The sequence below is a fragment of the Leguminivora glycinivorella genome, chromosome 4 (genome assembly GCF_023078275.1).
Source record: "Leguminivora glycinivorella isolate SPB_JAAS2020 chromosome 4, LegGlyc_1.1, whole genome shotgun sequence".
Classification (NCBI taxonomy): domain Eukaryota; kingdom Metazoa; phylum Arthropoda; class Insecta; order Lepidoptera; family Tortricidae; genus Leguminivora; species Leguminivora glycinivorella.
Genome location: NC_062974.1, coordinates 859,126 through 876,059, shown reverse-complemented (window position 1 = coordinate 876,059; position 16,934 = coordinate 859,126). Strand labels below are relative to the sequence as shown.

Sequence of the window (16,934 nt, the reverse complement as noted above, 5' to 3'; positions counted from 1 at the left end):
ATGTAAAGTGCAGTGTATTCAGCCAGCTAGAGGGCATGCAAAATCTTATAGAAAACTAGTTTCATACAGCGTTCCTTATAACTATGACTAGAATTTATGACTATCATGCAGCATGCATAATAAACATCCTACAATTACTTATACTTAATTAATACATGTGTGGCATATAGTTTAAATATTCTTTTATAGAGTAAAAAGCATTTTTCACCAAAAAATCCAATAAATATTTCCTAAATAGCGGCATTTCAGATTCCCTTATTGAGTTAGGTAACTTATTGTAAATTTTAGGCGCCATCCCGTAAACACTCTTTGCACGCAAGGCTGTTTTGGATTGCTGATATGCAATTTTATGTCGCTGCCGCGCACTATTGTAAGCAGGGAATTGATTTATATTTAGTTTTACATACATTACTATTTCAAAAATAAACACGGTACAGTTAATATTTTCAAATTGACAAAATATTGTTTACATGAGTCAAGTATCTTTAGCCCACATGCAGAGCGCAAACATTTTTTCTGAGCCTTAAATACCAATTCCCTATCACTTGAGTTACCCCAGAACATGATACCATAGCGCAGTGTAGATGTTACATATGCGTGATAAGCAGTAAGTACTTGAGTGCGATTTACGATTTTATTCAAATTATACAATGCATACGAAAAACTATTTAACTTCTTACAAATAATGTCAATTTGGGTTTCCCATGTCAACTTATTGTCTAGATTTAATCCTAAAAATTTTGTACAATCGGTTTCCTCAATTAAACGATTATTATATGTCACAGTAAGATTATTAATCATATCATTTTTTCTTTGGTAAAAATTCATAATTTTCGTCTTTTCCAAGTTTATATGTAGATTATTACAATTCAACCAATTGATTATTAATTCCAATGTATGATTTATACTCTCTTGACATTGCTGTGGATTTTCTCCAGTCAATATAACTGTGCTGTCGTCGGCAAAGAGAACCATTGGGTGCTCAACGGACTGTGGGAGATCATTTATATAGATGAGGAATAGTAATGGCCCCAATACGCTTCCTTGTGGAACGCCACGTGTGACATCTCTGTATTTAGATGAAAAGGTAACCTCGCATTTCGTTTTTAAGCTTATGTAGTCTATTTGAACCATTTGTCTCCTACCAGCTAAGTATGACAGTATCAAATCATAGGTATTTCCGCGTAAACCATAACAGTACAACTTGTGCATTAAAATATTGTGATCTACCAAGTCGAAGGCCTTAGTTAAATCCATGTACAGGGCGCAAACTGGTTGTCTTTTATCCATATTCGACACGATTACTTTTAATAAATCAAAAATAGCCATGTTTATGGACTTATTTTTACGGAATCCCTTTTGTTCTTGCGCAAATAAGTTATTAGATTCAAAATATAAACTAATGCGACTATAATGCGACTTAACATCTGTTAAGTCTGTACTTAACATCTAGTAAGTTAATTCTTTCCTGTTATGATTGTGATATGCTTCTAGTTGTGCACTAAGAAGAATAGTGCTACATTTCAGACTATAACTAAGATTTCACCATTCTAGCACATTCATAGTCGGCAATAATACTTTTAAGTCCATAATGACGGTCTATGAATTCTAGCTAAAGCCATTTCTGTCGCCAAATTCTAATTATCCATAGACAACACCTATTGACATGATAAATACCATTATTACCAAAGAAGGCTAGGACCCTGGGCTGAACAAAGGAGATTTCTCCAAAACTGTAACAAATCATTAGGTAACTATTACGAAACGCCCCAGGCTAGCTTTACAACTGATACTGTTTAAAACGACTTAGTATTGAATTACAAAATGAGCTATTTACGGTTATATTAGTCCAGTTATTCATTAAGGGCGTATGTGTCAATGCGGCCTTATCACTTGCGACTTTATGCAATAGTTGAAGTTAATAGGCTAATCTGGCACGTGGCTTTGGTTGTTCTACTTTTGTTATCTCATTGTGTCTTTAGTTAATTTATAACGGGTTAACAGCTGGTTATTAATTATTCTGAATCGTTGCGTTTATTGCAAGTTCAATTGTTTTGTAATTAATTTTTCGCTATGGTTCATTTGTTTCATTGTCGCTGTGGGTAGGCTTGGAACGTTCGTTGCTAAATTGGGATTTTAGTTTTGTTTGTCATTTTTGTTCAGTCGAGATCAAGTTATTTCTTATTCTTTTGGAATTACAACACTCTAGAATCCATCATCCTCATTGCGTTATCCCGGCATTTGCAACGGCTCATGGAAGCCTGGAGTCCGCTTTGACAAATAATCCCAGGATTTGGCGCTAAATTTACGAAAGGGTGCATTGAATCAACTTATTAGATGAGAAGACCATCGAAACCTACATTAAATCCATAACCAACCACGTGTTCAAACCCAGTCGCATACCGTTCTATTTAATTATTTCGCAACAGCTCTAATTGTCATTGTGCAACTCACGACCGAGTGCTCAAGTCACGTTGTCGTGATTTGATAAAGATATTCGATATCGAGTTATAGGTTGATTTGGTGCAAATGTATTTCGTGCAGATGATCGGATGTTATTATTAAGGTCATGCACATTCTGCTTTTCTGCTGTTTTTTTTTCGTCATTTCGGAGTATTTTTTCAGTACTTGTGAATGAAGCGAAAATAGATAATTATTATTTTTTGTTTTTTATTTTTTGTTTTTCACTAGATTTCGACCCATTTCTTCTGTTCAAATAGTTACTGTTTCAACTCAATTAATTTTGATTCACAATAGTTATTGTCTTTATTGAGGCTTAAATTTGTAATTATTTTTCTTTCGTTCCTCTTTATTTGTATTTTCATTGTATCAAGGTGTCGCGGTAGACCTCACCAGAGGTGGTTTGACGAGCTTGACCCTTTGACAAAAAATGGTTGGGGACTTAAGGGGATAGGGATACGTGGAGGAATTTGAGGAAGCCCTTCGGCCAGCAGTGGCAATATGGGCTCTTAATAATAATAAAATATCTTTTTTAATTTATATCCTCTTTTTTAACATTCATAGTTTGTTATTTTTTTCTATATTATCTATTTTGGATATAAAATGATTTTTTATTTATGTTATCAACGCCAAATAAATCCAACATACGTCTGACTTTTATATACAATATTTTTATTCAGAATGTAGTCCATTTTGCTTGAATGCAGTCCTACCTGTCTCAAATCTTTAATTGCCCAACGAATACATATGATTTTCAATGATGTGGATTGTGCGACTCGGGCGCAGCGAGGCGTGCAACTCGCAAGGTCGTCAGTTTCACCTGTTCAGATTAAGAGAGCGAATAGCCTGGGTTAGACTGGTGTACGCAGTTCTTGTGGGTCTATGGGCATTTTCAGCATTTAAGACCCCCATAAATTAACTCACTGTCAGTTTTGTGACGATTATTAAGCATGAAATTTCAATAAAAATATTGTTTTTGTGTTAAATACATAAACTTTTTGCGATAATCTACATTCAGAATGCGAAAAAAAGTACATTTTAGTCAGTTTTATGCTTAATTTTCGTCACAAAACTGACAGAGAGTTAATATTTGTTAACAACTTAGGGCACTGGTCCCACCGCGAGCTAGTAAGCTATGAGCTATCGGCTATAAAAACGAACAAAAAATAATCACTCCCGTGTAAATAAAAGAGACACGGCGATGTTTATAGTTACTCGCCCAGCGGTGAGCTACCAATATCGCCGTGCCTCTTTTATTTGCACGGGAGTGCTTATCTTTTTTCGTTTTTATAGCCGATAGCTCATAGCTTACTAGTTCGCGGTGGGACCAGTGCCTTACGCTAATTGGGGGGACCCAAATTCTGAAAATTTCCGCTACATGACAAGGGGTAAAGAAGCGAGAAAACAAGTTCTATTTTCATACTACGTTAGTTCTATTTTCATACTACGTTAGTGGCAAATCTAGACAGTAAGGGGTTTGTAAAAAGGCGAAAATATACGGTCTTCTTTATGTTCAGTACTACACTTACTACAGATGTAGTGATTGCGATCGTATTTGTCATGCTAGTTCAGTCAATGTCAGTACACCTTGTACTGAGACTGACTGAAATGGCATGACTCGTTCGTACGTTTCCTTAATAATACGAAGGGAAATATTTTCGCACCGGCGCACCATTTCGAGCCGGGGTTCGAACCCGCAACCTCCGTAACGAAGACCGCACGTACATACCGCCGTACTGAAAAGCCAGTGACTTAATACAAATCTAATCAATTTTCAAGATCAAGACAAGTTAGGAAATGACATAACTGACCTTGAGGTCACCCAATAAAACCACATGGCGCTCCACGTCTTGATACTTGTGAACAGTTGAACACAGACAGAATCTTGTGAAACTGTTGTATAACCAGCGTGGTCGATGTAGATAACTTGACAGTTGATATACAAGTCGTGAGGTGCGCGTACGTTGATAATGTAATTAAATTTATCTTGCGTAAGGTGCTTTTTGTAGAGCATTTTTTACGAACACAAGTGATATGACTTTCATTTTTAAACTGTGAAAAGTAGACAAAGAAATCTTCTCTTTCTTAAGAAAACCTGAAGGTCTGATGTTCAGAACTTCTGGTATTTAAAGAAGTATTTGGTACAAGAATAATACCAAAATATGGTTATCATTATGTGTTTAAATTGGGTTCAATAAGAACAATTGTTCTTTTGACGTACTCTTGACATTTGCAAGGCACATTTTCTGCTAAGAGTGATAATGCATTCATGACACAGCCTACTGGGTACATAGCCAAATGCACTAATGCTCTCGATAATATCTGTTTCGTAGCTATCTATCTCTATCGCTCTTGCGTATTGGCGCGACAGGGCCAGACTGCATTTCTGTCGGCGTCTGGCGTCGACGATTGGCATTCGGCTACGCCGGCTGATCATAAATATCATAAAATATTTATTCTTCCTTAGATTTTAAAATATCAATATTAGTGTAAACTACATACCTTCAGCGGTTTGAATGGTCAGCACACCGGACCTGGTGTCATATCCATGGCCAATGCTGGCCCCAAGACTAATGGATCCCAATTTTTCATCACCACCGTGAAGACTTCCTGGTTGGACGGCAGACACTTCGTCTTCGGAAACGTGGTTGAGGGTATGGATGTTGTCAAGCAAGTTGAAGCCTTGGGCTCCCAGTCTGGGAAGCCCTCCAAGAAGGGCACCATCTCTGACTGTGGACAACTGTCCTAAAACTCCACAGACGATTATGTACATATTAAAAATTAATATGATTTAATGTAGAAACAACACAGAGTAGTAAAATGTTGACTCGTAATTAAAACAGATACAATCACAGATTTATTTCAACAACTTCACAAAATCCAACAGCGTAATATTTCAATTCAGATGTCAAACTACCTTATAAATTAAAATATTATCAATATCGCCAAATGAATAAAAGGTAATCAATTGAGCTACAAACAAAAATTAAATGGTCAAGAATATTCCAATAAATCAAAACCTATCGATTCCCTAACCAATCGATGCATAATCGAACAGTAATCGACTCGCACGCACGCTTGCCTAATTGTTGCGCAGTTTGGCAGCTAAGACTTTCACCGTGCGCATGATTATGATCGTAATTATCACTCGTAAGTACATGTAGTTATTGTTATGGTGAGGATATGGAAAAAGGTGTTTTCTTATAACTATAAACCATGTTTTTTTTATTAAATTCCGTTAACTTCGGCATATGGTTAGGCCCATTATAGGAAACAGAATAGCATAGTTAGTTTTTTACACCTGCGTTAGATTACATAAATTGTGTATTCGATATGCTATTGACATGTCATAGTTTTGACACTTACTTAGTGTGAGTAAGCCCGTTTCTCAATCAGCAATTGAAGTAACATCTATCGTAGGTGTACGGTTTTTTTAGAAAAACATACGAATTTAAGAATTTATTACTGAACCAAGATTAAATAATGCTTGTTAATAAATAATAATACTATATATTAAGTATTTTATAAATAAGAAGGTAGTTATTTATACCTGTTCAAGTCGGGCATATTCAGTAAGAAAAAAAACGAATCATAAAATTAATTTAGTTATCTGAAGTTTTAGCCGACTACCATACCTACCATAATTATACATATAAGAAAACGTTTTTAAACTAATAATTACTAGTTTGATTGTTACTTAGAGACCAGCTTTGTCTTTAATTCCCTTAAAACGGGCATCAAATAAATAGAATGCTGCGCGCGCGCACTGATGTGATCGACATGCCATGTCTGCGCGCATAATGACACGGAAGTCTTCGTAGATCATCGGCGCTAGGGCTGGGGCAGGTGGGAAATGTTTTAAATAAATATTGGGGACACCTTACACACATCAACTTAGCCCCAAACTAAGCAAAGCTTATACTATGGGTGCTAAGCGACGATATACATACTTAAATAGATACTTATATACATAGAAAACATCCATGACTCAGGAACAAATATCTGTGCTCATCACACAATTAACACTTTCGCTACCAAGAACCCGACTGTCGGGCACACCGCTCGTAGAAGCGTAGCCGATTACATGGGTTTCCCCGTATGTAGCGAAAATGTCGTAGCGCCGCGTAGAGCCCGGTTTCGAAAGTGTTAAATGACCTTACCGGGATTCAAACCCAGGACCGCGGCTTAGCAGGCAGGGTCACTACCGACTGAGCTAGACCGGTGGTCAAGAAATAAAAATAAGAAAATATTCTGGAGAAAAAAATTGACTACAAACATTTAAGGAACCTTACACAGAAACATTACTGACGAAACTCTCTATTTTTAACCCCCGACGCAAAAACGACAGGGTGTTATAAGTTTGACGTGTCTGTCTGTTTGTCTGTCTGTCTGTCTGTGTGTGTGTGTCTGTCTGTGTCATCGTAGCTCCCGAACGGATAAACCGATTTTGATTTTTTTTTCTGAAAGCTGAGTTAGTCGGGAGTGTTCTTAGCCATGTTTCATGAAAATTGGTCTACTATATAGAGGTCGGGGGTTTTTTCAAAACTTTAATTATATTAATGCATCACTTTTTATTAAGAACTGTACAACTCCTAAAAATATGTGGTTATGTTTTTGAAAAATATTTTGAAAACATTTAGTCGTTTAAGTTTATCTAATGAGTTCTGCCAGCCACGTACGTACAAAAGACATCAACGCGATCCGTGTTTCCATTAAAAAAAAAATGGAAATCTAAGAAAATATAACACCGTACGAAAATTTCAAATCAACGCCCACAGAAACTTGTAGCAAACATTACAACCCGTATAACGCTCCCTCGCAAGCGACACTGCTATCGCCACCAGGAAACCACTATCAGATGCTCACACGAAAACTGCTCCAGAGTCCAGAGACACTCCAATTAAAGGGACCAGTTAGGGGCACACACACACACAGATTGGCGCTGGTAGCCTAGCGGTATGTACGTGCGACTTTCCGGAGGTTGCGGGTCGAACCCCGGCTCACACCAATGAGTTTTTCTGAATTGAATGTGCGAAATGTCATTTGATATTTGCCAGTCGCTTTTCGGTGAAGGAAAACATCGTCGGACTAATTCCAATAAGATCTAGTTTACCCTTCGGGTTGGAAGGTGATGGCAGTCGCTTTCCTAAAAACTAGTGCCTACGCCAAATATTGGGATTAGTTGTCAAAGCGGACCCCAGGCTCCCATGAGCCGTGGAAAATGCCGGGGTAACGCAAGGAGGATAATGGTTTCGGGCCACACACACAATGATACAAGAATACATAAATAAATTTACCTCACAGGAATAATTTTCTCTTTGAATGTTAATATTTTAAAACATACACAAATTATTATGAAAGTATTTCTTTTTTTGGTGGCAAACAACACACGTCCAGTCTTGGTAAGCAGTCACCATAATATATGGATGCCTGTAATGTTATCTTTTGACTTTTTTTTTTTTTTTGAGCTCTCGGTGATGTCGATTTATCTTGTAATTACTATACGACATTTTTAAAGTTTCCAACGCTAATATGATAATAAAAAAATTAAGAAGAGTTTACTATCGCGTTGATATACATCATAAAAATGTGCAAGAAGAAATGCAAAGGAATATTTGAAACATAAGGTTGTACATCACAAATTTAGTAAAAAATACAGTTTTTTATTCTTGCTGTCACTAGTTCATCACATAAAAACATCTATACATTACTAGCTTTTGCCCGCGACTTCGCTCGCGTTAGAAAGAGACAAAAAGTAACCTGTGTCACTATCCATCCATCTTTAACTATCTCCACTTAAAAAATCACGTCAATTCGTCGCTCCGTTTTGCCGTGAATGACGAACAAACAACGACACACACACTTTCCCATTTATAATATTAGTATAGACGATTGCAATAAATAATAAACTTACAAAATTTAAAACATTTAAAAACCATTTAACAATCCATTTACCCCATGTAACCAAACGACACCCAACCAGGAAGTCCCCTATCAGATGCGCACACGAAAATGGCCCTTAAACCACTCTAATTAGATAGACTCACAATAAAGATCGAACATTGCACCCACTAATAATTAGGAGTACAAGGCGCACGCTTTATCCTAATGCCTATACACATGGGTTAAGGATAGGACACACTATTTACAAAATAATACAATTCTAAAATAATTTCTAATGGGGTGGCAACGCGCATATGACACTCTTTGAGTTTCAGGCGTCCATATGCCACGGTAACCGCTTTCCATCAGGCGGACCGTATGCTTATTTTCCACCGACACAGTATAAAAAAAAAACTTCAAACTTTGTACTGACTTCAGACTTCGTATGGAAAACTATGTATTTTTCACAACTGACACGCTCCTGCTCGTTTCGTCGCACCTAATTGTACTCTGTTACATGTGATTTCTGTTACTATACTTATAGGCATTGTATATGTATTACATATTATGGCACAAGTTTTTCATATAATTCGTATTCACTTCAGTATTCAATATGATAAACTCTTTAGTCAATCATAATTTTGACCAATCATGTCTCACCGCGGTCAAGAGGACAAAATGAAATGATATAACAAAAAGACATCAACTAGTTTATATTTCAGTATACAATACATTTGCCTGAGCGATGAATTCCATTTTCATGAATTCCATTATCTATGTGTGTGTGTCTATGGCATAGTATCTTTCGAACGGATGAACCGATATAGATTTCGTTTATTTTTGTTTGAAAGCTGAATTAGTCGGGAGTGTTCCTACCCATGTTTGATGAGAATCAGTCCACTATGTCCTGGTTTTTTCAAAATTTAAATTTTGTTCATCATTTAATTTGATCAGGTTTTCGTCATCTTGTGTGTCCTGCCCCTTACAGGATAGGGAAATGCTCGGTTTCTCACTACAGTTTAGCGTTAATTTTATGTGAATCTCGTGGATGTATCGTGTTCCTTAAGTTTCATCTTGGAGAAACTGTCGTTAGAGTAAGGTTTTGAATTAATTTCTTGTACAAATTGAAGCTATTTCCAGAGAGGATCGAGTATATACAGAATTACTGTGAAAGTAAAATGTGTATTCACTGTGTAGACTGCCGTCAGCATCACACAGGCTTATAACTTTTGAACCTCAGGCCCTGTAGCCGAGCATTTTTGCGACGCGAAACGAAATTGAAACGCCGCAGAAGGGTAGTCTGGCTCTGTCGCGCCAATACGCAAGAGCGATAGAGATAGATAGCTACGAAAGAGATATTATCGTGAGTGTTTCGTGAGCGTTTGTGCATTCGGCTCCGCACACAGTTTTGACAATATGGTCCATATTCTTAATTTGTCAAATTAAAAAAAAAAAGGGCCACTTGCACCACCCGCTTAACTCAAGGTTAGTGAGCTGTCAACTGTCCAATTCCATGTAATATGGTGGGTCAACCTCGGGTTAACCCTCCATTTTCGGTGGCGCAAGTGACCCTGAGGATATCGGTTAAGAATTGTTAATATTTTCAAATAATAATATTAGTATTAGCGCCATCTAAGCGAGAATCAATCAAAGCACTATGTAAGCAAGCGCACATTTCTCTTGATGGTTCCGAATCAGGTAGGTACGTTTTTTTCTTTCTTAATATCTGGGCGACCGAGCTTCGCTCGGTTCTATTTTAATATATCACGTCTTTAGATAAAAAAAAAACTCTTATAAATACAAAAACAAAAAAAAAAGACAAAAAACAAAAACTTAATTTCTGGCCGGGATTCGAAACCCTGACACCTACGATCTATCTGCGTACATTAGACCGACCTCGTGCGACTGAGCTAAGCGGAATCGATGCGCGCGCGGCGAAATTAAGGACCATATTTTACGTTTACAAATGCGAAATAAAAACTCATGAAAACTCGAAAATTCGCGTTTTCCGGGATCTAAGGCTACGCTAGATCGATTTTTCACCCCCGAAAACCCCCAAAACAAATTTCAGCAAATAATAATATTAGTATTAGCGCCATCTAAGCGAGAATCAATCAAAGCACTATGTAAGCAAGCGCACATTTCTCTTGATGGTTCCGAATCAGGTAGGTACGTTTTTTTCTTTCTTAATATCTGGGCGACCGAGCTTCGCTCGGTTCTATTTTAATATATCACGTCTTTAGATAAAAAAAAAACTCTTATAAATACAAAAACAAAAAAAAAGACAAAAAACAAAAACTTAATTTCTGGCCGGGATTCGAAACCCTGACACCTACGATCTATCTGCGTACATTAGACCGACCTCGTGCGACTGAGCTAAGCGGAATCGATGCGCGCGCGGCGAAATTAAGGACCATATTTTACGTTTACAAATGCGAAATAAAAACTCATGAAAACTCGAAAATTCGCGTTTTCCGGGATCTAAGGCTACGCTAGATCGATTTTTCACCCCGAAAACCCCCACAAAACAAATTTCAGCGAAATCGTTAGAGCGGTTTCTCGTCGGTATATACGATATGTCTATACGGAGTTAAATACGTATTTTGCTATTACGATTCCTACATGTATTAACAATTAAGTGTAGAACTTGTTAGAGAGTTGAAAGCGACTACTGTTTTTACGAGTACTCTCGCATCGTTCAATAAAATTATCAGTCATACTCAGTAAAGTAGAAACGCTTTTATAACTATAGTAACTTTGGTTCAATTAAAAGAATAATTTGTCCGAAGTATCAAAAAGATGTACGCAAGATATAATAATGTTTCCTGTCTTATTATGAGCCTACAAAGCTTCGGAACAGAAATATTTTATTCTTTACCGCCGCCCAAATCTCAAGGAAGAGGGTTCTCAATTCGTCTGTATGTTTTTTTATTATGTTTGTTATTCGACATCTTCGTCGTCACGGTGCCAATTTTTTCAATTGACATTATTTTAACCCGAATTTTAACTTTCTATTTTTTTTTAATAATAAGCAGCAGCTGCAGCTGTAAAGTTTAGGTATTCTACAATTTATATTATACTTGTTCTACATGACATTTTAAGGAATGTGCTTTCATAGTGTCGTTGAAGATTATCATTATATAAAATGTCGACTGAACCAGTCCGAGATAAGGATTCAGATGCAAGCAAACTAGGCGATCTAAGGCGCAGATCGCCTTTGGTTCCATAAATCTCGAGTTTCACTCTCTTCCGAGATAACATTTCTTGAGGCCGATTCTGAATGCACAATTTGGTGTAGTTTTGACACGAAGCGGTGTCTTTGCGAGCACCGGTTTCTAGTGTACGTGGCAAAATTGAATCTTATGTATTTCTATTTAATACTACAATGTGGCAAAGTTACTAACGAAGATAAAATTGCCACATTTAGGTACGTGACTTTTCGTAGCATCTATCATCCAGGTATTCCCGGTGAATTTTCGGTTGGATTTGGTAACAGAACAATAATTATTTTTGTACTAAGTAGTCTCTAATACTGGTTGGTGCACTTATGCTGGCAAAACATTTTAAAGGTATGTTAAACCTACTTATGTTACGTACAATGCCATACATAATTTTGGAAAATAACCATTGAAAGAATCGAGAAAAGAAAAGAAAAATCACTTTTATTTTAAACATATATAGATTCTACCTAGAGACCACCGCAAGGAAAATTGTCTTTTAAAGATCTTTTTAAAGACAAAGACAGACGATGGTGTCAACTGTATAACACCCTTAATGCTTCGAAAATGAAGTATTAAAACCAATATAAACACCACGCCAATTTTTAAAAACAGAATCGGATCCCTTATCTGAGACCTTAGTCATTTTACCCCATTTTTGCTGAAATAAAGCGACAGGGCGACCATTCTTTAGAATTGTAAATAGAGGAATTGTTACCCTAAAGAGGCGATGGTTTTATTTATCGCCCGGCGGCAGACCAAAGCACAGTGTAGAATTTTCACTTTATTTTCACTGTTGTATGTAAATTAATTTTCGTGCAAATAAGAAGAGTTTGGTGACCGCTGTATTAAAGTTGAAAACATAACAATTGGCCGTGGTGTATTCGTAGTGCTTTTCGCTATTCCTTTGGTTCCTTTAAGGCATTGTATAATATGCAAAATTTTATATTTCTAGGTATATTATATTTTGAGAGTGCCTCCTGCTACTGACATACTTTATAAAATATGTAGTTATTTTATAGCTTTAGCCCGCGGCTTCACTCGCGTTAGAAAAAGACAAAAAGTAGCCTATGTCAATCTCCATCCCTTCAACTATTTCTACTTAAAAAATCACGTCAATTCGTCGCTCCGTTTTACCGTGAAAGACGGACAAACAAACAGACACACACACTTTCCCATTTATAATATTAGTATGGAGTACGGATATAGTTATTTTTATAATAAAATATGTCGTGCTAAAATCTTGTTTCAGAAACAGTATTAAGTAGGTACATATATTATATTTTTAGCACGCAATAATGTTCAAACATAACTACCTCATTTTTGTTCTTATCATGTATATTATGTGACACGATATTGTTACATTAATGTGTTCGAATATTATTATCATATAATTACGTAAAAAATATTTTTATACACGTCATTAGGAAGAATTCAATTTTATAATAAATTTCTTTATCACTGAAACGTCAGGATAAAATGAATGTATAAGTAAATCACTCTCTATAGTTGAAACCTATGTATTTGTCAGTCGCTTAACTCTATTTTACTCGTATCTGTGGCAGCTTGATATGATAAGATGTGTAACTAACATATTCCTTTACTTGGGGTGATTTTGTTCAATTCAAACATACAATAATATATAGACTTTATGCGTACATCTTCATTTGACAGGTTTTTTTCAACCCCATTTAAACTTTATATTTAATAAATTCTCTCTAGATACGGCATGAATTGTATGTTTGAGTTAAATGACATTTGTCCAAAGAAAAAATGATAATGTTGACCTTGAAATCGGAATCATGCAGTTAATTTTTAGTATGCCTCGGATTAGCTTGTGATAAACTTATTTTTTAGAATTTATGAAATATTTATATGCTGAACAACCTACAGTTTAGTTCACAATTGTGTCTCTTAGCTTCAAACTCAAGTAAATCCGTTCTGAAAAAGAATTCACCTTATAGCAGAAAGGATTTACCCAAGTTTTAAGTTAAAGAGACAAAATTAATGTACACAATGTACTTTAGAATACTGTTTTTGCGTTGTATTTTAACAGTTCTTTTATTCTTTAGTCGGTACGCGCTTTGAAAAAATTCGTATATTTACGTCCAGCATATTTATTATTGGCAACGCCAAAAACAATGCTACGTACTAAAGACTGATCTTTAAAAGGCTTTCAAGGATTTACGTATGCAATTAAACAGTGGCATTTTAATTTCAAGCCTTTTTTCTCCAATTAACCGAGTAACTTTCATTGAGTAAATACCGCCATCGCAGAAAACTTTAATAAATCTAGTTCGAACAAAGCTAAAGCCCTTAAGGGCTGATTGAAAATCAAAATATTTGGGATACCTATTTAATTGAGAGTTCGAAGGCATCGTTAGTAAGGCTTTAATAGAAGTGAGGGAGGGAGTGTCAATCGAAACATTTTTTTATTATAAAAAAAAAATTTAAATGTACCTATTTTTAACTTCCGACGCAAAAACGACGGGGTGTTATAAGTTTGATGTGTCTGTCTGTCTGTCTGTTTGTCTGTCTGTCTGTGGTATCGTAGCTCCCGAACAGATGAACCGATTTAGATTTAGTTTTTTTGTCTGATAGCTGAGTTAGTCGGGAATGTTCTTTGCCATGTTTCATGAAAATCGGTCTACTATGTCGCGGTCAGGGGATTTTCAAAATTTTAATTTTTTTCAATGTACATAGGTACCTATTGTTATTGAAATTGTCGAGACTAAAAGCAGGGGCGGCTCACTACGTGTTTCTTTTGTAAATTTCTATGGCCGCAAGTTCGCGGTCCATAAAGTTTGACAACCATCACGCTGCGCAATGAACTCAATGTGCTTCATATGTTTACAATCGGGTCAAAATAACCCATTTCCAAAATGAATGTTTCCTTTGTTCCCTTTAAAATATTTCTAAAATCTTCTGCTTGTATTACTGCAGTTTGTAGCAATCAAACACCCATGCAAGCACTGCAACGTCATCGATTGCCAACGTAGCCCCAATTCCAAACAGTAATGGCGGGTTGCAGCTATAAACCACCCACGCTGCGCATTCTGCACGGCCTTTGTGTTTTACTTAAAAATGGTATGAATATCCTTAAAGTCTCTTTACATTATGTAGGACAAGTTGTTTAAAACATTAACCTCTGTCTTTAGCCCATTTTCACATTATATCGGATCCGATATCGGATGTCGGAAGGATTTTAATGTAAGTAAACAATCTAAGATGGCGCTTTAATATAATATGGGATATCGGTCCTACATCCTATATCGGATCGAATATTGTAAAAACGCAGGATCAGGATCAAAGACAGATTTTTTTTTAGAATTGCATTAGGTATATCGAAAAAATCTGATGTTGTAACATGATTAGACTAGCATGGTAATATATCAATATTTATTTAGGTAACTATAATAAAGTGATTCCTATACTACGTGTTATTTTATTGATAGCAAAATTATAATAATTAGATACAGAACCCGTTGGTGCTAAACATTTAGCGTAATTAATGCCAATTTAGAATACACATTTCAATTTAATTTAATGACATGATCAAACGCTCATAACTATTGAACTATAGAACTGAAAGGTCCCGTGATTACTCATATTACTATCCGCCCAAACGATTCTAAAATAATTTCTAAATATAGACAAATAATGTCGTATGTGCATATAAGTTACAACGCATTTCAAATCTTCTCCCAAAACTCAAACCATTGCAAAGTTCCAACGATCATACTCAAGATTCAGACGTATAAGGTCATATCTCTTTAGAACGTGTATACTAACATATGGCTTTTCGCAAAAGCGGTTACACATTCCCCATTCGCGTGTTGCAATAGCTGAATGTTATTGTTTATTGTCTTCTTATCGACATATCGGCTTTGTTAGCCTGGGCGGAACCTGACAATGGTTCTAGCCTTGCTTTTTGTCTAAACACGCCGTATGATTTGTACGACATTCGTTGCAATTATAAATGTGTGATAGGAAATTGTTTCTTTCATCGTAGTCAATTGACAATAGCGTGCAGAGATAGATACACTGATAATATAAACTATGTAAACTCATTAAGCAATTTGAAAATTAAGTAATAAATATAAATAGCAATTGATCAATATCATAAACCAATTTTATCAAACAAATCAGCGCTTTGATCGAATTAGTCATAGTTTGTGTTACATAAGATACAAAATCATTCAATTCAGCATATAAGTAATAGTACATTACGATACAAGTGCGTAAAAAAGGAAGTTCGAAACGAGTGGCGATAAATTAAAACACGACCGAAGGGAGTGTTTTAAATCGACACGAGTTTCGAATTTCCTTTTCGCACGTGTATACGACGTTTTTCAGTACAGATGAGCCTCCAAAGTTTCGGCCTAGCATATAATGAACCACTTCTCGCACTAGTGCGTAAAAATAACACCATCTGTACTGAAAAATACATAAACATCTCATCTTAAAAAGTGTTTACCTTTGAGGTGCGTTTATTTATCCAAGATAGTTGATATATCATTAATTTTATTCAAGTCCCTTTATAAACTACAAAATGTCATTCATTTTACGTATCATATCTGTCGTGTTAACATTTTTCTCGCTGCTTTTAAAGAAAGAACATGTAAGTTCAATTTATACGAAAATGTAACACAACCCCGCTCTAAATATCACGAAGCGACTAAGATAAAATGCGTGACCTTTTCTTTCGTATAATCAGTTATAAAGACAAAGACAATAAATAATTTAATAAAACCCATTTGCCTTAATTAATTTATACAAACTATTTCTGATTTTATAAATAAATATTTAAAAAAATCATTGCCAGGGACTGTTTGTTGAAACACTATGCAAAGGGTGCAAATTTATTACAGCACTGTTGCGAATTTAGTAATACGACGTAATGTTCGGATGGTAATCTGTTTAATGGCGCCATACAAACGCGTCTATCACAGATCCTGGATACCAACGTCACAAGCGCTTGCGTTTCGTTAGCGTATCGAAGCTAGATCTCCCTATCGCACTTCTAGTGGTGTGAGAGAGCCAGACGGCGTCGATTCGGCGGCGATTGTCTCTTCGCTAAGCCGTGTGATACACCCACGACTAAATTTCGTAATTGTCTTGATTATACTTACTACCGAAAGGCGCGGCCTGGCGCCAACTTATCACATATCCTGATTCCTGCCTCCATTAACTAAACTACACTTTGTGACACAAGAATAGGGTTGACTATAATTTGAAAACTGATAGGAACAATGGGACATTTTGTAAATAGGTAAACGTGATCTTATTCCGTTGATTTTGCATTGTCTACTTGAATTAATGGTGCCTTATTTGCTTCATCAAAACATGGAGTTTGATCTGTAATCTTTGTCA

The 16,934-nt window shown here is 36.0% G+C and overlaps 1 protein-coding gene across 3 annotated transcripts in view; it reads left to right on the top strand.

Annotated features, from left to right (window-relative positions):
* Nucleotides 1-16,934, top strand: part of LOC125225472 — a 344,251-nt gene that overhangs the window by 239,809 nt on the left and 87,508 nt on the right. The window lies entirely within an intron of this gene.